This window comes from Amblyomma maculatum, chromosome 6 (assembly GCF_055883805.1).
Source record: "Amblyomma maculatum isolate TAMU_Amacu chromosome 6, ASM5588380v1, whole genome shotgun sequence".
In the NCBI taxonomy this organism is placed as follows: domain Eukaryota; kingdom Metazoa; phylum Arthropoda; class Arachnida; order Ixodida; family Ixodidae; genus Amblyomma; species Amblyomma maculatum.
The window spans coordinates 27,375,951-27,403,395 of record NC_139349.1 but is presented as its reverse complement, the minus strand read 5'-3'; the positions used below and the strand labels follow the sequence as shown (position 1 = coordinate 27,403,395).

Sequence of the window (27,445 nt, the reverse complement as noted above, 5' to 3'; positions counted from 1 at the left end):
CACTGTGTTATCGAGGTTTACCGGAGAGGCGAAAACTAGGAGTAGGTTTTCTTGACAATAAGGATATAGCTGGTAATATAGAGAAATTCTGTAGTATTAATGAGAGGGTGGCAGACATTGTAGTTAAGCTTAATAAGCGGTATAAACTAGAGATTGCACAGGCCTACGCACCTACATGTAGTCATAGTGACCAGGCAGTTGAAAGCTTCTAGAAGATGTAGAATCGTCAATGCAGAAAGTAAAGATGCAGTATACTGTGCTAATAAGCGATGTCAATGCCAATATAGGGAAAAAAGCAGGCTGGAGACCAGGAAGTAGGTGACTACGGAATTGGTCCTTGGAAAGACAAAGGAGAGTTGTTAGAAGAGATTGCAGAGCGTAATAATTTAAGCATCATGGATACCTTCCTCAGCAAACAGAAGAATCGGAAGTGGGCATGTTAAGGTCCTAACGGCCGACGTTTTTGACTTCATACTGTGTTCTAACTCCGCCATTATGCAGGATATAGAGGTAATCGGGAAAGTGCGATGCAGAGACCACATTAAGGTAAAGACTCGAATTAGTATAAATTAGACGAAGGAACGAAACAGTTTAATAAGAAAGAAGTCGATCAACGAATTAGTTGTGAGAGGGAGGACAGCAGAGTTCAGGATCTCGCTACAGAATAGATATTCAGCTCTAACCGAGGATCATGACATTATCCTAGAAGCAATCAGCAATAATTTCAAGGAATATAATTATAATATATAACAAAGACTATATTCTATAAAAACTTGTCCGCATGAACGGCCCTTGGTTGGAGCACGAACAAAGGGTTATCAACGCTTGTCAGACACAGCGGCTTCGAAACGAATCCGCGCTGGAAAACCACGTTTTATTCCTTCAGTTAAGCGCACATGCGACCGAACCACCTTATCGTCAGAAAAGACATTACCGTATTAAAGCATGGCGCCGAAGGACAGCTCCACCAAAAAAAAAAAAAAAAAAACTGTAGAAATTTAAATATTTTCTTTTTCTTCTATTTGAGAAAGACCATTGGGCTGAAATGGATGCGCTCCGCGCTTGTTATTGTCGTCGTGGGACATGTGTAAAAACCGAAAAGATAACGCTCAGCACTTTTGGAAAACAAATCGGTAATGCTGTGATAAGAAACCGGCGAACTGTTTATGCAAATTTCTGTCTTGAATAAATTTACGGCCCTATGTGCAAGTTGGAACCACGTTTTACGGTTACTCTTCAGCCGGCCAAAGAATGGCGCTCTGCTATCTCTGAAGAAAAGCTGTGCTGTCATTCACGCCGAAGAAAGCCCAACACCGGAAGCCTGGTGTATTTCTCACTTGGACCGACTTTTTTTGTTTGACATTCTTTAATTTCGTTACATTCGCAGGTGCGATCAGCTAGAGATATAGCGACGTGCAAAGCTGGCATAACATGATAGGTGTTAAACAAATTTATTCGCGATTTCATTCGAAGAATACCAGGACGGTCCTTTATATGATTCTATCTTGAGTTAGGATTACATGCCGGAATCAGTATCACCGAAGTTGAAATACCTGTGGGCAGTTACCTGTACTAAGAACGCAAGAACGAGTGCACGTTTCTTTCTTTCCGAACGTGACTGTAAGCAAGCATCAGCTGGCCTTGGGTGCTTAGCATCAGGCTCGCAATATTTAGACATTAACAATAAAAAACTTTTGGAGGGGGACATTTAAGCTGCATCTTTATGGGTATGACGCTACAACGTTAAGAGCTCTAGTTGCGGCTCCCCTTGCTGTCTGCGTCCTCGCAGGTGCAGTTTGCTACTGTCTTAATCACTAGTTACTTAATCCGTCCCTCTATTACCACACATGTAAATCTTATCGCATTCATTAAAGGTGAAGTCGCGATCAAAAAGTAGAGATACGATGGTCGGGCTTCTGCGAAGTCTCAGCGCGGCTTCTCAATCTGGTACCGCGCACTCGCGGCGAGATGAGGCAGTTTAGAACTGTTCGCAGACGTGAAAGTAAATTAACTGAAAAATTAAATAGGATCATTATCCCATTTCCTTCGTGGGTAATAATTCGAGGGACACAGATCCCCGCATTATTTATCATTAATTTGAGCAGTGCAGCAGAAAGACTCGGAAGAAAGAAAGAAGGGAACAATCGCTTTAAGGACAATGGCTTCTGACATGCACTTGAATAAAATTTGGCTGTAAGTCAGCGCTGGTTTCTACTTCCTGCCCTCTTCCTTTCTGGTGCACTGCTCTTTAATTATTTACTGCATTATTTGACGAATGAATGGAGATGGGTCCTGCTGTCCGGATATATGTGATTGCATTCGGCAAATTTAATCTTTATTTTCCCGGGCTCTGTGCGGTAGATCGCAGCCGCCCTACTTCAACGGACACGTGAATACTCAGTACTTTGCGTGATCTGAAGACTGCGCGCGTCGTGTTCCTATGAAGCTACGGCAAACAAACTGGTTACGAGAACGCTATGCCAACTTAAGGCTGTTTATCGTTGTTTCTGTCCTTGAGGCTAACAGATGAGGCTAACTTCGCGTTCAGACCTTTGAAACAAAGTATGGGCGCCGCATGGCTGACGCGCCAAATATTTCCGTGCCTGCTTTCGGACGGCGCAGTGGACGGCACGCTTATAGAGCATACATATACACTAGTAGCCAAAACGCCGACGCGGTGGTAGGCCGCTCCGGTGTCGATGGCCTGAACGTGACAGGCGTGCTCATGTCAGTGTTGACTGCTACGCCGTGAGAACGTGGTCCGGAAGGCGCCTGCGACTCACATCTCGCTGAAGCCTATGATTGCGGCTTCTAGTCTAGCGCAGTATCAATGAAATTTGGCGATAAATGAAGGCCACCATGATCCATCATCTTGCGCTCAATGCCGACTAATTTCGTAGTCGAAATGCACGTTATTTTAACGAATTTGCCTATAGAGGAATTCACCCGTACCATCGCAGCCGGAAAACAGTTCGGAAAATAGTATTAGTTGCAGCTGGAGCAGTTATTGCAGCATCAGATAAATATTTCTGGAAACTACGTTATGTGCTTAGCTAAACCTTTTCCCTGTGAGATATAGAACCGAGTAGATTACGTCAGAAGCCTGGATTGAAAAATATGCTGGTGAGCTACGGTGGAAGCCCGATAATAAAATGCCCTAGTGACCATGAGCAGCCTGATTTTGGCGTGACCTTAAATAATTCCTGCGAAATGTATTTTTGTGAAGTCAACTCTGAGCTGCTACACTGGATTTTTCGCTTTATATAAACATTATCTTTGCTGAAGAATATTTATTATAATAATTTTCTCTTTCATTACCGTATCCATAGTACCTGCCTTTCGCAAGGACCAATACGATATGAGATTGTATGCTGCAGTATCCGGCCACTGAATAGAATTATGTACTGAGCCCACGACAGGCTGCAGGATTTTATAGTAGGATACTCCTCGGAGTGCACACAAGCTTTGCTAAAAGGTCGAGAGTGAAACCAGAAAGACACTGCTGACAGCGGTCTACGGTTCCTTTCAAGTGGTGCTTTACTTTGTAATTCTAAGTACTTTTAGCGTTCTTATCAGAGAAGTAAATAAGCTTTCCATGGTACATGTCTTAGCCGTAAGCTTTGGCTGGGTTGTCACGTGTGCTAATTTAAGTTATAATTGCTGAAGACGCGCTTGCAGTTTCATACAGTGCGTTTGCTAAAACTGCAATTGCAGGGAAGTCCAGTTAATATGCTTGAAGGGAGGCCAAAGCTACTATTTTCTTTCTCTGCTTCGTATGGTGCCTGACAGTCTTTTTCCTAATCTAAATAACACGTTTTGGAAAATTTGTTGTTGAGCATAGAGCTTGAAGGAGTACTCTGAGACGAACAAGGACCTTGGCCGACAAGACTTAGTTTCGAAGTGCAGTGCCAGCGCGGGAAGTAAGTAAACAGTCGGCGCCAACGTGTAATCACGGCACATAACATGCAAACGGCACGACGCCTCCGATCAACTCAGAGGCGATTCTGCGAAGTTGGATATTTTTGTGCTACTATGTTGTTACGTGGTAGTGTTCGTGTGGCGCAGTCCAGCACTGAAAATGTTCTCTGTAAGAACCGCGCCGCTTACGTAATTATGATCTTCTAATGACACTTGCAACGGTGCCTTGCAGCGAGTAGAAGGAAAAACACGTCAATTGTGAGTTAATAGGCCCAGAGCGACATACAAGGCGCGTGAACGAAACAATGGCTCGTTATGAGCGTAACTAAGAGGCGCTGTTCCCCTTAGCACTGGGTAGGAAAACACAACAGCGAACAAGAACCCTGTTTAAAAGTGGCAAAACTAGGTTTCTTGAAGTGAATATATTCATTTTTGTGCGTTAGCTTTTCGCGCAGGATTAAATGAGTGAATGACAGGATGGCCTATTTGTATAGGTCGCAATATATGTTCCTGATATAACACGCCGTCCGTGAAGATTCAGCTGAAATATAGGTCCTGCAGTCTAGACCCTTCGGTCAAAAAGACAAAACGGATTTGGATAAAACTGAGGTCTGTTATTGTATTTTTGTGTAAAATATATGTAGTTGCCATATACGCGCTTTTAATACTCACGCGTTCAGGCCTGATCACTCCTAGAGAGTTGAAGAAGAATTGTAAAATCAGACGCCATAACACACTGGCCAAGCAAACCCTTAGTCCAGCGTTAAAGGCATCCATATGTTTGCCATATTTAAATTCTTGAGAGGAATTGGTTGCTTTTTTCTTTTTATAATGTTATTAAGAAATCGACGTGAAGGTCAGAAAACAAAGGAAAAAAAAAAACTTGCAGTTCAATTGGGCCAGATTTGCGCAGCGTACCGGTACATCTCCTGATTGCACAACGTTATCAGGAGTAAGTGAAACCAGAATGCAGATAAAACAGCGCAGTATATGCTTCATGAACATGGTTGCAAGCATTGCAGGAGCGGCACTCAACTTTCAAACAGAAACGTTAAGTCAATGCTCGTTGTTGCAGTGAACTGACACACTCAGAGTTATTCTCAGCATGCAGAAGCCAATGTGATCAAGTCATGGCGGTCCATGGCAATAATTGCAGAGTAGACGAAGAAGAGTTTTCTGCGTTTTTTAGAGTTCTTTACGAGTTTAAAGATTCTCTCAATATTTTGCTTTCAAGCACATCGCTTCGTCTGCGGAAAACGTAACCTTACTCGGGAAGTAAGGAGGAACCCCAATACCTGAGGAGAAGCAGACAAAAAATCACTGTATTGGCGTACCTTATTTGTCACTGATCATACTCCGCATTTATATCCGCTTTGGACATCACTGATATCGCTGTGTGGCCCAGATTAGTATAACCAGATTTGGTTCGGAGCCCTTTATTTACACGTCGGTAGTTGGGAAGAATAGGGTAGACATCTGGTGCCGCAGACGGCAATTTAGAGTGCATAGTTTTCGTGCCGCTGCTGTTTCTATTCGTTTGGATCCGCAGCGACTAATTTAATAGGCCTATCTGTCGCTTGGCAACTGTTGACAAAGCTACAAGGGTTTCGCACGCAGCAGTAGCACACTGCCTCGTCTCTGGTGGCTTGATCAGAAGACAAACACTTCACACCCTGATACCACTGCCACTGCATTATTAGTTGGCTGCTTACATGAATACCCAATTAATGCTGCCGCTATGTGAAGAACATCGAATTTTTTTTCAACATCTTGTCAATTTTTGGAGGTACCATAAATAATGCTTGCAATGTTTACTGCGGCTGTCTGTTGATATTTCGATTGCCGGTGTATTACCCTCAGAATTTCTGCTTTTCATAAGAAAGCAGAAATAATGAATGCGTATAATGAATGCACCACTTTGAGCTTGCACGAAATTCACTCTAAAATCAAAACTCTCAAAAATATCGGACATTAATGCGCTATTTCGAAATCCAAAGAAAAGTTAGAAAGTATGAGTACCCTCAATATTTTGAGAAAACACCCTGCACGCTACAAAAGCGCAATATCAAAAAGTAGTAATTCACCTGCCCTCTGGGCCCGTATGAGCGTGAATGCTTTGTGAAACGAACTCAGAAGCTTATTACTGCTGTCTCGGAGTTGAAATACAAGATATTCAGAAGCACAGCTTTGGAAACTTCGTCACTTTTTCAGCAAAATGATGTGCGTCTTCTAGCGTCTTGAATAAAAGATATCGTGTCTTCATTATGCCTGCTCGCGCAGCTTTCACTTCTTCATCGCCCCCTTCTCCCCCGGTTGAGATTTCCTTAGACCATTTTCATAATGCTCCAAGTGCAGATGTCCGGTCCATTTCGATGTTCAGCGAGGTTGTCAAAGCAGCGAAGCAGCGATGTGTTGCTATTTTTTCTGTCCTTTATATCTTGTCAAGAACTTCAACACTGATCCGTGAACGACCAGCGCAAACTGACGTCCAGCGATGTTTTTTCTAATATGTGGGTAAAGGGCGGAGCAAGAATGAATTTCGTATGAGTTGCCTTTGAACGGAATGTTTCATTACATCGCGGCATGTTACACACAGGTCGCTGCTTTTAAGCATGATAGAGAAACAGAAAAGAAAGGAAAGAGGAACAGAAAAACAGCGCGGTAATGCCGCACCACATTAGGCTGATGGGTTTGGGTATAAGCGTCCACGCAAACCTGGCTCGGTGGTTCAATTTCTTTAGCGTTCGTTTTATCTCATGATTTAGGCTTCGATGCCGACCGCAGAGGACATAAATCGGCACAGGCCTATAGCAGAAACGCTACCGGAAAGCGTAAAATTTTTTCACATTTAAAAAAAACAATCAACTTAAACTAATCCGGGGCCATTCACTAAGCCACCACGCCTGTCCTATGCTCAATCACGGGCTTGAAACATCACATAATACTGCCGCGTATTTGTATATCAGACATCAAGGAGGTGAACAGATCGCGGAAGAGCGAAACATTAGTGCAAATCAACGACGGCAAAACGAAAAATATGCGAAATGAAAATTGAAACGTTGGCAGTTTTTGTTTCTGTAGCTTTGCTTTTATTTCGCTGTCTAATTCCTTCCCTTCGGCAAATACATGCTTTAGAAGGCAACACCACTGTAACTTTGTTAAAGTGTTCCTACGTGACATTTTGAATGTTTTCAGTGATAGATTTCTGACAGTTCGAGCCATTGTTTACTGAAGACAAATATACACTGCGTGTATTGCTAAGGGGCGAACGAGCCTTTTCTTGAGCCGCAGAAAAAGTGCCAGACACAGAGCTAATATCATGCTTGTTACCGTGCATAAGTTAGTAATTTGAGAAATCGTTCGCGAAAATGTATCGAAAATGAGGTTCTGGTAAGTGTCAACACTGAAAAGAGCAACTCCACAGAGGAGTAGAGTGCATATTTTGTCAGCGTAAAATTAAAGACAGAACTAAAGGAGAAAGACAAGGGACAAACGCGTTTGTCCCTTGTCTTTATCCTTTAGTCCTGTCTTTAATTTTACGCTGACAAAATATGCACTCTACTTATCAAGACCAACTAGCCCGTCTTTCTACGTTAACTAATCCACAGAGGAGGCGAGGTGATTCTCAGAAACGTATAATGATATGCTGTTGCCGTGAAGATTACAAAAAAAAAAAAAACTAGTTTGGAGAAGTTTATTTAGCAGAATGCATTAATGGATGTATAGCTACAGAATCAGATAGCTTAAAGAATGAAACATATTTCTAATTAAAATATTAAAAATAGGGTTATTCAACATTTATTAGGCTTCAACTAGAATACGCCTCTTCGATTTGGTCTCCCCATCAGACATACTTAGTCGATATGCTAGAATCAATTCAAAACAGGGCCAGTCGTTCTACTACACGAAATTATAGTTATCATTCAAGCGTAACACAAATAAAGCTAGAACCTTCGCTCCCTTCGTTAAGACTCCGTCAAGATATTGCCCTTCTATCTCTATTTCACAAATTAATTCATGCCACTCATTCACCGTTATCGCACCTGCAACGCCCCTCTTATTCGTCAACCAGATCCCACACTAACTACAGTTTTACACGCATTTATGGCAGTATTCATTCCTTTAACTCTTCAGCGCTACCACATGTTATACGCCTGTGGAATGACCTTCCAAACCACATCGCCTCTCAGCGCAATTGTGAAATTTTCTATGATCATCTATTCAAACATTTTATCGACAGTTGCACTTAGGACGTTTCCATCTGTATCAGGAAGTCATGACTTTTTTTTTTCCGTTTATTTTTCCCGGTTTTATCACATGCGGTTGCTATGTATTACTATTTTTATTCCCCCATCTGTAAGATATGGACGTGCTTTTCTGCTTGGCTACTTTTTATGTAAGTTTTTATTTAAATATTTTGTTTATGTTGGGTTTTTCTTTTGCGTGGTTGTTATATTTACAATGATTGCTTAATATAGTTCTGTATTTAACACTGTTCATTGCTGCGGAATTTGCCATTTTTTTAGGCACTGTTGAATGCACATCACTTCTGTACCCCCGTACACAATGAATCCCTGGAGGCCTGTAAGGTATTGTAAATAAATAAATAATGGAGGCAGGTAGTAGGAACATCCAAAGAAAATAAAACAATAGCGACACTAATTGCAGTGCAAATTGTTATTGCTCTGCACAGCTGAAAAGTAGTATTCTTGAACTAGGGTTATGAAAACCTTACTTGTATTTATGCTAATGTACTGATGTGAACATAATGAGGTCATGCAAGGCACCAGAAGCGACAGTAAACCGCGCATGAGTTCATTCTCACAGCATTAGCATCTTTATTGTCTCATCGTTTTTTTCTGTAGCCAGAACTATGTTACTCACCCTTTCCAGGGCCCTTTAGTCTCATGTAAGGAAAGTAAATAAAGGCATCTACGTTCTGCACGAAGGGCCCCGAAGCTATTCTGCTGTTGAGAAGTTTCTTTAGGATAATAAATAGCAGCCTGATAGACATACCGGGCGTCTCACCGCGTGCCATGTAGGTGGCAAAGAATTCAAGTAGTGCTGATGCAGAAGCAAGCAAAAACCAAACAGAGGGATACCCACTCAGAAATGCAGGGAAAGGAGTGAGGCAGCACGAAGTGTTCACCCGTTTCTGTGCATTGTTTGCGCGCCTATGCAGTGTTTTGCTCTAGTTTACCCCAGCTTCGCACCAGGGTTCCCCTTCGTTGAAAGTTGCCAACTTAAACGGTGCAAATGCGGTTTTTGTTAGGTTTTTGCGTCCCATCACATTCATTTTCCTCTTTTTACGGGCGCCGCCATCACTATAAGCTGTGGCCGCCAACATGCGGCCACTGCAGAAGCGCATCTGTATGCATTTATGCGCAGCGCCAAGTATACACGAACTGCAGCGCTCCAGCAGCGCGTATATGTAATGTCTGCTTCAGGGCAAGTGGGCCACCGTCCACATGTCCTGACTCTGGAGAGCCCGGCTGGTGCAGCCGTGCAAAATGGGCAGTGCTAAAGTGTCTGTACAGTTTACACCTGTCAACCCAAATCCGGCTACCTTTTTGTTGTTGCTCGATTCGGGACAGAGCCACAGTAGAGTGCCGCTAGCCTCACCATAAGCTCTTTGTAATGTCGGGGAATGTGCACAGAGCATAAATGCTCGCGATTTTACTACTTTCGACTGTATGGACACAGAGTAAAGTAGAAAGCTTTGCTTCAAGGACGGCCCAGCGTGGAAGACAGCATCTTCGAAGATTATATTGCTTGGCTTGCGAGTGCATTCTGAATAGGCAGGCATTCTAGAAAAAAATATCAAACTGGAACACGAAAATGGACACCACGATACCAATACGCCCCTAAAAATTCTAAATAGACTAAAAATAAATCCACTACCCAGTGAAGACGAAATATTGTTTTTTAGCCCCGCCTTGGTAGTGTAGTGGTTAGGGGGCTCGACTGCTGTGGCTAAGAATGCGGTATCAAATCCCGACCACGTCCGCCGCTTTTCGATAGAGACGAAAAGCAAGGCGCACGTGTGTTGTGCGATATCAGAGCACAATAGAGAACCCCAGGTGGTGGAAATTTCCGTCGCCCTCCACTATGGCATCTCTCATAGCCACTCAGGCTAGGAGAGATGGCATTACCAAAACAACCAGCCATTACCAAATCTGCTGCTGCTGCTGCTGCTGCTGCTGCTGCTTCTGCTGCTACAAATATTTCTGCAAATTCTGGCAGTGTTAACTGCGCTGTTGTGAAACAAGGTTAGCGTTAGCTGGGACGACGGAAACCAGAATAGAAGCACTTAAATGAGGCGGGGTTAAGTGATAAGCATTTCTTTTCTCTATCCAGTGGTCTTTACTTATAACATTGTTCGACACTGATACAAATTTCTCATTTAGGTACATTGCTATACACAGTAATAAATTTTGCACTGATGTATGTAGTGGATATAGTAATACCGCTGCTACGATCACTAATCCATTTTTGATGGCCTAAGAAATGAGGCGAGAAATATCTGTGTAGCCGACAATTTTCAGTGCTCAAAAGAAGAGGATCAGTCCAAGGTTAAATATTCGCTCCTATTAAAGTTATGTGTTATTTATTTTCTTTTTTTACTTTTTTTGTTTGTTTTAGTGCCACTTGGCCGCAATATTGGATTCGCCTACCAGTCGGTGCGGAGAACAAAGCGTGGCAATATAAAAAAAAATGACAAAATCAGAATGATATCATTCAGCCATTTGTCTGACATGCACACAAGAGAAAAAAAACATCATGTGAGGAGGCAGTGTTTCTCTTAGAACTTTGAAATAATTGTATTCTATAACCACGTGTTTCGAAAAAAAAAAAAAAAAGCCTTCACTTCCGCTTCCAACCATTCAATTAAAGCGCTTGATCAAAACGCACTATGACTCGCGCGCGTATTTCGTTAAAACGAACCAGTTTTACTTCACGATCTTTAAAGTTCCCTGATATTTCTGTAACACTGATGTTCTCACAATCTAAGACAGCCGAATTAGAAAACGTCATCAATGCTGTAAGTTTTTAGCAACCCATTACCGCCGCGGACAAAGAAGCAAACCCTCCCAAGATGTCTCATTGAAGACTTGCGCCGAGGCTGCCCTACGAAAATCTGTTTAGGCAACCTTAGCCGAGTCTTGCACCCTCCTTGACAGTAGCCAGATGCTCCCCTCCGTGTTGAATTTCTCAAGAGCAAGCTCGCCTTCTGTGTAATACGTTTTCTCGCTGAGTAAGTAAGAAATTGGGTTTAGCCCCAATTTTTAACCGAGTATACTGGGTCTTGGCAGGACTTAAGCTTGTACTCATTTTCTTAACGAGTCGGTTATCGGTTCTGTACAAGAAGCTTTGGTGTTTATCTTTGTTGCGCAACTATTTTACCGCACTCGTCCTTCGAATGACTGTTTGTGGTCCGCTCGGCTTTAAATACTACGCCGACATGTTCGAGAAACGCAGTATTTTCCTGCGATGTCAGTACAATTTTATTTATTGGAGCATAGATAGGCCCGGTTTTACCAAAACAACCCTTATAAACATCCGGACGTATCAAATCCAATTATTACATACGAAAACATCGGGTGGCACAGTGTATTTTTCGAGATGGCAGTTATAAATGACGTTGCAGTCATTTCGTCCGCTGGTGTTCACGCAACACACTTCGCGCGGCTTATCTACGCCTTCAGCATACGCAGCGAAGGAGCTGGCTCGCTATCCATTTTGAAGTAGACTGAACATGCCTGCCTAATTACGTGAGTCAAGAACCAGAGAACAAAAAATATTGGGCGTCGCCATTTTAAAGCTCCTAAGCGTCATCATTTGAACGCGGAGAAAAGCACAACTTTTAAACTTCGGAACGCAAAATGATGGAGGCAGCAAGCTTCAGCAGTGCAGACAGCACTGCTACAAATCATTTATCTGCACGCCTGGCGTTTCCGCGAAGATGCAAGGGTACTGGTACAGATAGTACGTCTGATTTGGCTCATTGAGCTAGTATTATCTGAAACCGCAGAGCCTGGCACCTGTTGCAAGTTGCGAATTACGAACGTCCTGGTCGCGAGAGTATAAAATGTAGTGTATTCAATATTTTAGGACACGCTGGCGATGCGTTATCTATTTATACGATCATTACAGCAGCTACAGATGCAAGCGAGATGGTTTGAACCACTAAACACAGTCTATGGCAGAGCAGGCCACTTGACCAAACTTGTTAGTTTTCATCTTTCGTACTACATATCTACCGGGCTATTTCTATGCTACCACACGAATCGATGCCACTGACAATTAAGTAAACACCGCCAAACAGCGCTATAGCTATGGACTGCATTGATCTTTTCGTGTAGTCGAGAAGCAGAAGAGATGAATTGCTTTGCTCAGTAAGGGTTTAGTCGAAGAAATGCTGCGGGAATGTGTAAAATTCGCATTATAGCCGCCCTAAACAATAAACATCTTGGTACAACCATACTTCTAAGCCGACCTTTTTCAACACATGACTTACTTGCGCACTGCAACTCCCCTGATTTTGTTTTGTTTTTTTGTCAGTGCACCACTGACACAGAACTTTATTGATTCCAGTCACAGTTCTATAATGCTTTATAGTTAATTAGCCTTTACTAATCTATCATACTCGCCAATTAAACAAAAATTGCAGACTATGCCAGGCTATGAGGTGTCCTCGGTCTAAGCCTCACAGCACATTTAACACCTTGGTTACATTCAACAGGGAGAATGCTGATGCTTCTTTCCAGGCTTTCATATTTTTACGTGGTTTGTAAATGGAAGGTTTGGCCACAAGGCAGTGAATAGCGCGCAAACGCGACGCATACCATGAGAGAGCCCAGATCGAAGCGAGTGCGCCGCGCGCAGAACTTCACTCTTGTTGCTAAAATTTGCCATGGCATAGCCCGTCGACACGAAAAACAATGTCACAGTGTAGGGTAGGCTCTTACGGGCCATGAAAGTTTGTTTAGTTTAAAGTACGAGATATGCACGATGAAAGGCTGGCCAGAACGGGATACAGACTCCGGAAAGGCCGGGGCTATTTCGTAGGTAACGGTAGTGACCTCATGGAAACACACGGTTTGGACCAGTATTCCGGTAGAGAAGTTTTTCAGGGAGTGCGATGCGGCGTCCAGAGCAAGACGTGGGGCCCAGGAGAGGAGCAGATAATGCGGTGACGGTGGATGTAAGGAACCCTCTGTGAGACTTAGGAAGCGAGTATGCGGGAGCGGGATATTTGGCAACCATGGTCGGCACGAGAACTAGCGGGGCGGGCGCATAGAAGAAGGTGGAACAGCAGACGTAGGAAGCAGCGTGTCGAGAAGCATTTGCGGATCGCAGCCGTTAAGATGGTATAAACGAGAATGACCGGGAGACGTTGCAAGAGGAGTTGTAGGCAAATGTGACGTAGAGGAGGAGACCCCAGGCACGCTGATCCGTTGAAACGTACTATCGGGGTTCAAAGATCTGTAGACCACGCAGACTTCAACCTAAGTGCATAACCTTCGTATCGGCAAGTAGACTCAGAGCATATTTGTCGATGCGAAAGTTGGACTATAGTTCTTTGGTGTGTGTGCTGGAAAACATCGTGCTTCAAGTCCAAAATCGCCAGACGTGCAGTCCAGAGACTTGTGTCCCCGATAGTACATAGCAAGCATATCTCTCAGAGGTCAGTTCTGGCGCTTGATGAGGCTGTTGGTTTGGAGGTGATAGGTGTCCATCTCGTGTTTGGTGGAGCAGAAACAGAGGATTTCTTCAACAACTTTCGCATTCGCAGCCATGCCTTACTGTTTGGGACGCCCTCCGCGGCTGCGGATGTGTTTTGTTCAAAACCCACTATCGGGCAGAAAATGGGCGCAAGCATCACTTGGCCTGTCGTCAGGCTTTCCGCAGTAGTGTGTGCTTGGGGAAAAATCCGTCGATCCCGTTGCTTTCCCTCAGGCCGAAGACCAGTTTCGAACGACTTCGCGGGGCACCATTGGAAGGTTGCACATTGAACTTTACCATCAGCAGCATCGTAGCCCCAGTTCATAGAGGAAAGGGCCACATATGGTTTCCTGCCGCAGGAGGCCACTTGATGGCGGAATAAATCACTGACCCATTAGCACAACAGCTTGGTCGATAAATCTTTTCTCAAGCAGTTCACATCAGAAAATCCGGGCACCAGATCAACGTAAATCTTGTGCCTTATTGGAAAACCACTGCGGGTACAGGGCGGCACCAGAGATCGAACCTAGTACCTCCTGGATGCGAAGTGGATGCTCTGCCACAGGGGCACCGCTTCGGGATGAAGTGTTCAGCTCACCAAACAATATTCGCTAGACTCATAGAATCTCCAAATTCCAAATTGTCTCGGTAGGACTCTACCTTGGAAATAATGCGTGATAGTGGCATTGAACTTAATGAAACAGAAGAAAAAACTTACGAATGCGATTATTTTCCATGCTTTGCAAAGGAAATTTAGCATTTGGGTCCAGATTATCTCTTTCAAGATTTAGGCTTACTCGACACTATCATCTGAATTCAATAACGCATTATTTTGCACGGACGAACGTATTAATGTTATCATTTTTTTTCTCGAACTACAGCAGATTGAAATGACAAGCTGTTGCCTGTTTCCATTGATTGATGGATTGTTTATTTGTAATATTGTTGTATTTTACCATCCTGCTTGGACCTGCGCAAGGTCTGCAGTATCGAATAAATAAATAAATGAATAAATCTTCCTGAGCCCCTCCCCAGGAGCTGAGCCCCACACAAATAGCGGATTCCCATGCTGGTTCCGTTCCTGCACCCATTTCGGTTGGGTCATTCTCGGCTGTACGGCAATGCCGATAACCTTTCCAACGGGCGTGAGAGACTAGTCAACTACTTCCACTTGATTAGTCGTGCGTGGGCCCGATTCACGCGCAACCACAAAGTGGGGGAGCAACCCCCTTAATGCATATTCGTGATTTACACCCCCGCCAGGCTCCGAAGCGTCCTCGCGTTCACTTCGGTAGCTCACGTACTGCCGTGCTCCAAGCGTGCGGTCGACTCTTCTAACTTGCCCACAACTCCCCCTTAATGTCTAGGATAGATATCTGTAGCCGATCGTTAACATTCCTGCTTTTAAATTATGTTCGTCGTCCTGTTTCCCGAAACCACAATTCTCAACATTACATACATGACTTGCTCATGCTAAATATATATATGCCAGCATCTATTAATGATATTCATGATAAGCTACGATGTGTTGAGTTAAATACATATCTGTTAAAGCAAAAGAGATGTAGGAAATGCTTCAAATGGCGTCGTACGGCTCGGGTTGTACTGGTTTAGGTTTAGAGTGGTTGATCTACACCTATAACTAAGTGCCATTGTCATGAAGACGCTGAATACTTTAGGTAGTCTACAGTAGTGCACAACACGTCTCTTATTTACTTTCTACGCAATACAAAATGCAGGAATATGATTCCTTCAGAAGGCAAGACCGTTACTTGATTCCACGAAACGGCCATTTTCGTTTACCCCTTGCTTAATTTGTGTCAAGCTAAAAACGTGCTTATTTACAACGAAGCAAAAGATTGAATTCAATTATGCAGGTAACTTCATTATCTAAGTATTCATTAGCTTCTCAATAATTTTTCATTTTTCTTGAGCGTGCTTCTTTGCTTTTGCTTTTTAAAACTAGGGCATTCCACTTGTATAAAATTTATGCAGAATGGAACTCCTTCAGAAGAAAGAGGAGAATGGAAAATGTATTTTGCACTATTGGTCGCATCTTTTTTGGCGCCTAATAGTATGTTCGCTACTCACTATCTGGTGAAGATTCGTCGTCTCTTTAGCCGCTGCATCGCGGTTGACTCGATGGTCCAACAATGGGAGATGAGTGGCCCGGCCTGCGTAAAGAGAAATGTTGTTCAGGGGAATAATGAGACTTGCCATTCCCGGTACAGTCGACGTTATTAGAGAAATTGAGTGTGAATATTTTTATTTTCATTTATCTAAACTCTCAAATAAACTTTTAATATCAAGGATAGAGCTACTTTTTTCAGTGTGTGACTCATGCCTCATCCGTGGGAGGCAAAACTCACGTTTTACATTATTTTGAATGTCGCGTTTTACATTAAGTTCATGAATATCTCATGGTTGGTCATTTGATGTGGTGAAAGGAAGATTTGCTGAGCTGGCTGTCTTGGGAAAGCTATTTGTCCCATTCTCCTATCTGTGTATACATCGTGCCCTAAAAGGGATATACCAGGAGCACGAAAAATGATATCAAATCCAACTGGCAATACCAGGGGTAGGCAGTTGCTCAACTGGGAAGAAGTAGAAAAAAAGCGGCAATATGTTTCTATTTTGTCTGATCCCCCGTCGAGCGATGAATATACCGCTCTTCCCAGTGCAAGAGCATTGTGCGAGCAAGCATGGCGGACAAAGCTTCTTGTTTACTTGAAATTGTTCCCATTTTATCGGCAACGCATTCTGTCATAATTAGCAGTAATAGAGTGATATTTGCAAACTAAACTAAGTTCTACCTGAGTCCCAGTGCAAAAACCAAAAGGCTACTTCAAGACTTCTCGGCAAAACTTGAAACTGGATACAAAGGATGCAACCCCAATCAACAAGAGACACATAGAGCCTAAACAGGAGGAAATATTCCGGCATAAAACCACAAGTAGCGTAGAACATACTGATACATAAATGCGTAGGTTCATGTTGGCATAAGAGGCCCAATGCTCGCAGTAATACGACCAGTCAAAACTAATTTAGCCTTTTGCAATAATGTTAATAATTAAGATCATGAAAACCACATACAATGGGCAGACATATGGGCAGACGTTTCATTATATCCAGTGGTAAGATCTCATAAAATTCTAATTGCGATTGCGTGTTCTTAAGCCCTGTCAGTGCAAGAAAGAAGTCAGATAATGAGACATGGTCTAAAGCTTAAAACAATAGACAACGTCACCATAAAAGCGGGCAGCTGTGGATGCCCTTTACGTATGCTCTTTTTAAATTCTAACACTTCTTGGTTGCTAAATGGCTTTGGTGTATTGCTGTTATTTCATGGTTGCTGGTTTCATTTCATCCACTGCAGCCGATGGAGTAGAAATACAGAAATTCTAAGGACGATTATGAGCGTACCGAATAAGAAGTATTTGGTTTGCGGCCTAAAGGGTTTAACGTCTCAAAGCGGATCAGGCTCAGGCTTGACAGGCACTTTTTTGGAGGACTTCAGAAATTTCGACCGCGTGGAGTTCTTTACCGCGCACTGAAATCGCACAGCACACGAGTTCATTGCTTTTCGCCTTCATCGAAAATCGACCGCCGCGGCTGAGACTCGATCCCACATTCTTGGGCACAGGACTCGAAAGCAAACGAAGTTTGAAAACAGATTGAACATTTTTGAAATATATCGAGGCGAAGAAATCGAAAGAAGTTTGTATTCATATATATGCGGTTACAAAGCTATATTAATTTTTATCATGAGTAAAAAGAATTTCTGAGGACAAGAGAAATAAGAGTAGCGAGCTAGCGGCGCAGCGCTCGTGGCTCGGGAATTCTGTTTGGATCGTGGCTCTCTCCTGGCTTGTCTCGCTCTTTCGCTCGGTAACGCCAAGTTCAACAACGACGCGTCTCGATCGCCGAACGGAATGATAAGATTTGCACTCTAAGAACGTCCGTGTGCTGTACGCTTTGAGCCTAGATTAACTCCCTTTGTCTGTTTAAATTAGTTCGCATTTCTCCACTACGGCGTCTCTCATGGTCTGATTCGTTTCGGGACGTTGCAAATCCACAATATTTTAAGTATGCGCTGCGTCAGAGGTCATCGCCTGTCAGCGTCCAGTGCGCACGACAATAAATAATGACTGCACTCTGCTTATTATCTTAACAAATTCATTGAGATGGTAAGCAACCAGTCTCAATTTCTGTTTATGCGCCTCACTGAACCTCGGTGCTTGTGGAACGCTGCCAGACGCTTAACTAAACGCTAGTTTGCTACTAAAGGCGAGTTGGCTTTGTCCTGGGTACTTCGAATAACATTTAAAAGAGGCACTAAAATCTAAATTCGCACATCAACTCCACAATTAACAAACCTTGACAGAAATGAAGACTTTAAGAGGGGAGGAATCGTTTGACCCGCCTCAAAACCACGTAGTTAAGGAGCTACCCAGTGTGGTGTAAGCAAGGAAAAGGAAAATCAGGTTGTCAAAGTAGATTTTTCTGGTTATCTTCAAGTAGTGCCCAACAAAACGACCTTCTTTTTTTTTTGTTTTCTTGCAGCCATGCGGTCCAATAATAAATGAATTTCAATGACGTCGTACGTGCTAAGCTTGCACAGTAAAATTTGTTTACAGCACATAATATAAATTGAAATATAGGAAGTAGATGTCACAGGAAATTTGAAATTCCCGTGGGAATCGCGGTTTTAGAGACGACCTCCCTTGCTAAAAGAGGAATTAGGGCTTCTCTTTTCTAGCTCTATTAGTGCTCTTCTATTACTTCCAGGTGTTCGTGGTTCACGTTCTTTTCCTGTGCTGTGCGGGTTTCATACACCATGAGCATTACAGAGATTACTAAATAAAAGAACGCCGAAAAGCACAGAAGCAAGGGGAAGTCCTAAGCAGATGGCACATGGAGGCATGGCGGTTTTGTAACATGTTTTCAATATACCGACATTACGGTACTCCTCGCTACTTAGTGCTTGTTTTGAAGATGTCAGCACTGCCTAGCTCTTACAATGAGGGGGAAACCAGAAAGAAGCAACTGTAGGCATCATTCTGTGGGAAGCCAGAAAAGGGAGTCATCGCGGTGTCTGCCATGTAAAGCACTTTCGTAATAGCCGGATCAGCGGGTACTTCCGCATTCTCGAGTTTCGAACAAAAAACAGCAACACAAACGCTGTGCACATCGGTCTCTTGATGTTCATTTTGCTTTTGACGTTGGTGGAATATATAATCGAACTGCCCGTCCTTCTCTGGCCACTGGGCCATAGCGCCACGTGGTTAACCGCTGTATGCACGTGGCTGACATTTTATACTTCTTGTCACATGCTCTCAATTTGTATAAATGGCAAGGAAAGTGGGCCGTTTTTTTTCGTTGCCTGGTACTGAAAGCCGGACGGAGCCCTGCAACATTCCTGGTTCTACATCCGTGCAGCCTTCGTATTTGGCTCTGTACGACGCAGGTTATTATGTTCTACTAAAGCAGGATCGGTTCATTTGATCTCATTTCTCTATCATTCGTGACATACCTACATTAGAAGATTACACAAGCGGTCACATTAGCCGGTGAGAGGCTGAGGCAGGTTTTTTTTCCTTTCGATACTCTGCTCCTGTCACCACCCAGAATTTTGCTCGGTGGTGAAGGTGCTACCTGCAGTATGTGCGTCATCTTGATAACAAGATTAAAGCGACAAACGCTACAACTAAATAAATAAGGCGCAGAAGCACACTGATGTAATCACCTTATAGCGTCTTCTAAGAAACAGCTCGCTTCACTGCTTTTTTGTTTTTCACTGTGAGGTGGAACAGTTACGCAACTTCAATCTTCCAGCGAGAAGAAAGAAAGACACCAAGGCGTAAAAACTAAAACCGCACCCAGAGGCTCGAATCAATCTTCCGAAGGTTCTATCCGCCAAGATTTGTTCGACGTCATTTCGAAATATAATGCTCACCTCCCTCCTTTACAAATACCCCTTTACATGTTCCGTCTCATCGTTCTTGTCTTTTTTTTTTTTATTTCTTCGTCTCATCCAGGTCAAAGCGTGTCTCAATGCGGACAATATAAACCATTTTCTAAGCGCTGCCAGCTTAGCAGAAAGAACTTAAGTGACGCCAACAGTCTGCCGGATCCGTAAGCATGTTGACCATTTTTCTCTGCACATTGTCTCCAGTGTGTGGCAGAACAGAGGCAGCACGCAGTCATTACAATATGGCGACAGTGCATTCGGTGATATAGTGTAACGTACACGCAACTCTGCGCCTGGAAAGATCCATGCAAACGCCGACATCCACACACTGGCCTGAGGAAGGGGAGACGAGAAAAATCTATCTAACCGAAACTGGAACGTAAAAGTAAAAGAAATGAAGAAAGAGTCCAACCCAGCGAAAAAGAAAGCCATTTTTTCCTTTCTCTACGTTCTGAAACAGAGATAGGGATTTCAAACGATGCAAGCAGGGTTGAATTTTTTCGGTGCTCGTTCATACGTTAGAAAGAGATTGTCAGAGCTGGGTGGTTTTTCTTTTTTCCATTTTTATCATTTATGTGCTCCGTTTGTTCTCGCGTCCGATGTGATTCTCGCCACCATCGCATAGTCATTATGCAAATGAATCTCATTTATGGAACTGCTTTCCAGTGATCTAACATTTTTAAAGTCCTGTCGACTCTACAAAAAAGACGTATTACCCCTCCTTAAAAAACACACCAGTCCTAAATGTGTGTCAGCGATATTTAGGCTGTTGTAACGAACATCAGGAGAAAAATGAAGGGGAGTTAATATGCTTAGACTTGCTTTTGTTTGTCATTTAAAACTCGTTTGCTTCCTCTGCGGCTGAATACTCCTCGGTGTCTGGTCTTGTATACATCATTAGGCCGTTCTCATATTTCTGCGGCCAGCTGATAATCCGCAACTAGTGTGTCGGAGTGCATTGAGCATCGCATTTGCAATTTAGAGCAGTGGGAAACCTTAATGCTGGTTGCCTTTATTTTGACTTGTCGCTTTTCTTCCACTGGATGTTCTTCAAATTCTGGGTGGTGATCGCGACAATCTGCGGCGAAAGACGAGCCCACAATCTGAGTCTTCGTATTTGGTCTCGATTGTCGCTTTACGATGAAAGGAAAACGAAGAAATGTTTGTTCGCTGGAATTTCCGTTCTCAATGCGGAGCCCTACGCAGCCAAAACAAACAGGGAATAGTTTGTCTATGGCCTATGTCATAACCTAGTTCTGGCTTATGGGCACATGAGGAAATGAAAGCTTTCGGGAAGTCGGCCAGATTTGTCGACATAATTTTACAGTCTTCCTCGGAGTAATCCTGAAGGCCAAATTTACCTAATTAACCACAAAGCGTAGTTGTGGCCCCCTTGAATCTCTGAATTTATGTACGGCGACGGTACACCTTACCCTCGTCTTAGGAAACATTTTACTCGACTGTGTGCCGTAAGAAACCCACTAGACTGGTCAGAAGCAAGCTTCCTTACCTAGCCACTTTCTTGTAAATACCGCACATTATTATCTCATTTCAAGCCTATACGTAGGCATAGCTCCAAAGCTCGAACGCTGTAACTTATTATCACGTCATCAGCATGGGTTTCGCCGCGGCTTATCAGCCATTACACAACGGAAGTAGTCCACGACCTCGCCTTAAATATTGAGAGCTGCAGCCAAACTGACATCATATTACTTGATTTCACTAAAGCATTTCACTGCGTGTGTCATTCGAAACTAGTCGCAAAATTCCGCGGCTTTATTGGTGCTAGCGAAATATTGGCTTGGATAGAGGACTTTTTTGCATCAACGGTCACAGTTCGTCTTCTACCCCCACGTGCAATCCAGATCGGCAGCCGTCACATCCGGAGTTTCTCAAAGCTCTGTTCTGGTACTCCGGTTATTTCTTATCTTTATTAACGTTATTACTACCAATAATAATTTTAAGATCAAACTCTTTGCTGCCAACTGCATAATAAACAAAGAAATAAGAAGCCACGAAGATCATTAGAAAAAATTGCTGAATGGTGCAATAACTGGCAGATGTCAATCAACACAGAGAAATTCGTAGCAATGACAGTAACCAGGAAAAACAGCTTTCTAATTTTGTGTATAAAATGATTGACACTCTACTTGTAAACAAACACAAATACTTAGGGGTCACACTGACTTCAGATCTTAGATGGAGCGAACACATCAGTAACATCACTGCTATAGCATTGCGCAAGTTGTCTTCGCCTTGCCCCTGCGAAAACTAAACTTTTAGCTTATAAGACTTTTATTAGGCCAGTACTAGAATATGTCAACACCATTTGGTTTCCCCAGTCTCTTACTAACATTTCAAAGCTTGAAAGAATACAGCGTAAAGCACTAAGATTCATTCATAACAAATACTAGCGAACAGATTCACCAACCGAGCTAGCTGTTATATCCGGGCTCGAAACGCTATCAGCAAGAGCAAAGTTGGCGCGATTAAAACTCCAATATAAGCTCGGAATATAACCAGCCCTTATATATAGCATTCATTGATTACGAAAAAGCATTTGACTCAGTTGAAACCTCGGCGGTGATGCAGGCATTGCGAAATCAGGGGGTAGACGAGCCGTACGTGAAAGTGCTGGAAGATATATATAGTGGCTGCACAGCAACCATAGTTCTACATAAAGAAAGCAACAAAATTCCCATAAAGAAAGGTGTTAGGCAAGGAGACACAATCTCCCCAGTACTATTCACAGCTTGTTTAGAGGAAGTATTCAGAGACTTGGAATGGGAGCAGTTAGGGATAAGGGTAGATGGAGAATACCTCAGTAATCCGCGATTTGCTGATGACATTGCCTTGCTAAGCAACTCGGGGGATGAACTGCAAATAATGATTGATGAGCTAGACAGAAAAAGTAGAAAGGTAGGCTTGAAAATCAATATGCAGAAGACTAAGGTAATGTTCAACAGCCTCGGGAAGGAACAGCAGTTTACATTAGGTAGCGAAATACTGGAAATAGTAGGCGAATATGTCTACTTAGGACAGATAGTAACCGCAGATCCGGACCATGAAAAGGAAATATCAAGAAGAATAAGATTGGGATGGAGCGCATTTGGCAAGCACTCGCAGATTATGACTAGCAGCTTACCGGTATCGCTCAAGAGGAAAGTATACAACAGTTGCATCTTGCCTGTACTCACCTATGGGGCTGAAATTGTGGAGGCTAACCAAGAGAGTTCTACTTAAGTTGAGGACAACCCAGAGGGCTATGGAACGAAAAATGGTAGGGGTAACATTAAGAGATAGAAAGCGTGCAGAGTGGGTCAGAGAAATAACTCAAGTTACCGACATTCTAGTGGAAATTAAGAAGAAGAAATGGACATGGGCAGGACATGTAGTGCGAAGAGAGGATAACCGATGGTCGCTTAGGGCAACAAACTGGATTCCAAGGGAAGGAAAGCGTAGCAGGGGGAGGCAGAAAGTTAGGTGGGCGGATGAGATTAAGAAGTTCGCAGGGGTCAAGTGGATGCAGCTAGCACAGAACCGGGTTAAGTGGAGAAATATGGGAGAGGCCTTCGCCCTGCAGTGGGTATAATCAGGCTGATGATGATGATGATGATGATGATGATGATGATAAGCTACTACATAACGGTTTTTGGTTTGGTTTCGTAAAACTTTATTTCCCACAGTAGGGGTCCTGGAGGATACGGAGGACACATAACGGTTTTACCATCGACTTAAAACAGTATGTTTCATTATCACATAAGCGAGACTTAAGAAACCACCAAGCGTGCACGCTAACCGAAGTTTCATGCCCAGTGATGGATTGAAACACTCCTTCTTCCCGTTGGCAACAAGCGAATGAAATTGCCTGCACTCATCTGTTACTAACGTTGATTCCTTTTAAATTTTTTCCTCGAAACTACCGGCCACGGTGTGAGCTGAAATTATTCGGTTACAAATTTCGTTTTTTTTTTTTTTTTCGTTCGCTTGTTGAACGTAGTCGACAGCAGCTGTTATCCCATTGTTTCTTTTTTGAACTTGTATGTATTCTTTATTTATGAGCTGTTTACGCGAATTTAATAAAACATTTTCAGTTTTTTTTATGCTGTAAGAACTGCCTAATACTGTATTTTTATAGAGCTCCTTTGATTCTTTCCATCATAATGTTTTTAATGTTATAAACGGAATGCCCACCTGCTATGGTCTCAACTAGAGACTGGCAGTATTGTAAATAAATAAATAAAATTATAAATTTATTTCGTATATACGCCCCCCCCCCCCCCCCCCCTGCTTATTTCCCTATGATTTTCTTGATGGTTATACCGTCACCTTTTTAAAGTTTTTTGGGTTAGAAAACCTAACGTGAACTTGATTAATTTCCCTGACATTGCTTTATTTGTGCTCTTTGTCTTCTTGCTACGAAACATTGACGAAATTAGTTTCCAATGAACAAGTACCCTAAGCTGCACTCAAGTCTGTAAGCTTTTTCATTACACCTAAGCATGATGCAAATAACACTCCATGTGCTACCTGGTTCGTTCGCGAAAACAAACTTCCGCAGACGTAGAAGCACTCAGAGACACAACGCTCTGTAAAGCACTGAAGAGCTAAGCAGAGTTCAAGCATTTGCCTAATGTATCTGATTTCATACATTCATAATCCAATAGTATCATATAGAGTGACATAACCACCCGCATGTGTTACGTCGTACAAGCATTCGCTTTCTCCACATGTTAGCTATACGCGATTCACGGTGAGTGGTATTTTTGTCTACGAACATTCGCGCATGGATGACAGCAGCCTTTAATGCCTAAAGTGTAAATCAGAAAACAATACCTACTGATAAATGGGGGGGGGGGGGGGGGGAGACGTTTGCATATAGAAGCTAAATTAACTTTAGCTCCACACTGCTCTTCTTATATGTAGCAAGAGCCAAATGTGTAATGCGCATCACGGAATATGAAAGGGAATAGGAAGATGATAGATGGTAGAAATCAAGAACGCCTCTTATTCTGCTATGTTGCTTTGATTGTTTTCTCACTAGAACGATTAAAATGAGGCTGACAAGCCTAATACTCGCACACTATCGACACTCCCACAATTGAAACGTTGTTGCTTAAAAGGAAAGGGGCTGACTGTCACAAGGCTGCGCAAAGGAAGGCAGTGCTTGTCCTTAAATTTCAAAGGCTAGCTCGACAACGTACCGGCTACTTTATCCTTGACAACCCCGCGTTACCCTTCTCCAATGCGCAAATTGGTACCTCAGTCCACTGCTTCCTCGTAGACCACACCTACACTCTTGGCCTAGGGGATTTTCACTCGAACATGATCCCGTTGATGGGTTGAAAAACGCTCCATATATCAGTACACTACCCAAATATATTCAATTTCGCCATCGCAGGGCTCTCACCATTATTTGACTGCGTATTCCACGTTTGCCAAGCTCTCAATTAGCTGTCGACCTTGCGGGTTTTGTCAAGCAAGGCTCCGCTATCAAACTGAAAGACGCGCTTCAGGAAGCTTTTGACACGGTTGAGAAGTGCGCACTGCCACAGGCTGCATCTGCAAGGGAGACAAGCCGGAACTCTTGGTACTCCGCAAGTAGCGTTGATCATCGATCAGGCTACCTATGATTTCCCTCCAAGAGGGAGGGATACTAATACTGCTAGTGAACGGCTTCGTGTCCTGGACCGCCACTTCTACCAACATTAGAGCCCTTCTAAAGATGTACCTCCATTGTAAAGAGATCACAGAAATTACTCACTTCATAGAAAGAGTATCCAACCACCATAATGGCCTCAAAGAGGCAGACACAACACGTATCCTGCAAGCACTCGTTGCCTGCCACTCCACGTACCAAAAGCCCGACCACACATTCCGTCCTACGGAACTGCGACGCTCAAACTATCTATTTCAATCACAAATCAAGATTATACCTGGACTTCGTTGACATATTTGAAGCACATTCCTGCTCCGTTAGGCATTCAGGACTCAGCGGACCAATTTACTGGTGCGTTGCGCACCGGCCAGCTTTTCCATCTTTAAAGAATACGCATAGGCAGAGCCCTTCTGGGCCACTGTGATTGAAACAACTGATACCTCACTCTTTCCTCCGGCAAAGAACAGGTGGCAGCAATGCCTAGAAGCGTGCAGCCTAGCCACCACGGGAGGAGAAGACAGGCCTGTGCACAGGCGTTACCGCGCTGCTGAGGAAATGACAGATGCACGCATCAAACGGTCTCCAACGTTTACTCCGACAGGCCGGCGGTGTGGATGGTGTTCACGAAGGAGGGACAACTCCCACAAATTAGAGTCTTAATCGCCTATGTCGAGCGAAACCGCAAAACAAGATGTCATCGTCCATTCCATATTAAAGCGAGAGCGTTTATGTCCCCGTTCTCCAAAACATCCCGCATCGTTTGGTCTCCTGGATAAGTCTCCCTTCTTCGCATGCAGCTAGTACGCACATGCACACACTCAGAACCTATGAAATGACTTCAAGCCTTCAGCACAATAAATATATGCAGCACTGCAGTAAGGAGGTGAACTGTTACATGATTACGGAGAAACCAGCATATTTTTTTGCCTGCACCTAAACGCGATTGATAGCGAACGTCAAATGGTTCATGATGACACGCTGATAGTTTTTCAAATATTTTCAGGTCGAAATATGAAACAGTAATAGCAGGCGACTTGCTAACGTGAAATGAGCTCGAACAGTTCGGTCATGGTCGCGTTGTCTCCGAGCTCGGATGAGTACATACCATTTCCGACCCGTTTTCAAAGACTAAACATGTGCCTAAAGAAAAGATTTTGCTGCAGGGCAGAGAACGAGCAGGTCGGTGACGGGAACCTTGAGCACAGGGAGAAAATCTGATTGCTATGGCACTGGACCCGGTTCGGGCTTAAGTCCCACGATGTTCCGCACTAGAAATGTGCTACAGCATCGCCTTTCAAAATGGCGGGCTTGTAAACAGTACAAATGATTAAGTCACAGAAGTACGTAATGATATTGATACCTTAAATTAAACACTCAGCTTACGGTCCTTAAGCAAATACACTTCTTGTTCTGTTCCAGCACAGAAATGAGCATAAGGCAAAAATATATTAAAATACAACAAACTTTGCTGCGACCTGTTGGCCATGGACCACGTAGGGAAGATGAGGCTCGCCTTTCTTTCCATTTTATTGTCAATTATTTCGCGTCCCCACCAATGAACGAAAATGATGCTCTGCACTCAGCCATCTAGCTCCAGCTGCTTTCCAGCATTGTATTCGCCGCCCGACTAAACCCCGGCTCTAATTAGGCTTCATGGGAAGGCGCTTAGCTTGTGTATTCACTGGTGCGTCGTCTCCGCCGCGATTCCTTCCCGGCGCCTGCTTCAACGTTCACCCGTACAGTTCCGTCATTAGCGATCCCGCCGAGCTTGGCTCGACTAAGAAGGTTTGTTGGTTTCCGGCATGACAACGGGAAGACGAAGGCTGCCCAGGCTACTTCCGGCCATGTTATCTTGCCTTATATTAATTACGGCCATGTTAATTATATTGGCGGCGTCAACGGAGGGAGAGGCAAAAAGGCTTTGTACTTCAAACAAAATATTAGAAAGAAAGGAATGCACGAAGAACAAAATGACAAAAATAGTTTTTATCCGCTTTCTTTCAAGAGAGGAGGAGGTGGCTTCCCTTTAGAGAATTCGTCCAAACATAGGAAACAAATAAAGCGCCATAAAAAGCGCTGTTATCATAAGGGAAAAACACACGCGGAAAGAATAAACAGACGAGCAACGAGATGCCAACTTCTGGTGAGCTAGGGGAACTGAAGAAGCCGTT

At 43.4% G+C, this 27,445-nt stretch overlaps 1 protein-coding gene across 4 annotated transcripts in view; it reads right to left on the bottom strand.

Annotated features, from left to right (window-relative positions):
• The window catches only part of SPR (G protein-coupled sex peptide receptor), a 200,345-nt gene that overhangs the window by 52,365 nt on the left and 120,535 nt on the right, over window positions 1–27,445 (bottom strand). For 2 of the 4 annotated variants that reach the window (XM_084606245.1, XM_084606247.1), the window contains exon 3: window positions 15,736–15,818. The exons of the other annotated variants lie outside the window; for them this stretch is intronic. The gene's annotated coding sequence lies outside the window, so the exon portion shown is untranslated. The remainder of the gene's footprint in view (window positions 1–15,735; window positions 15,819–27,445) is intronic. 4 annotated transcript variants of the gene reach the window in all.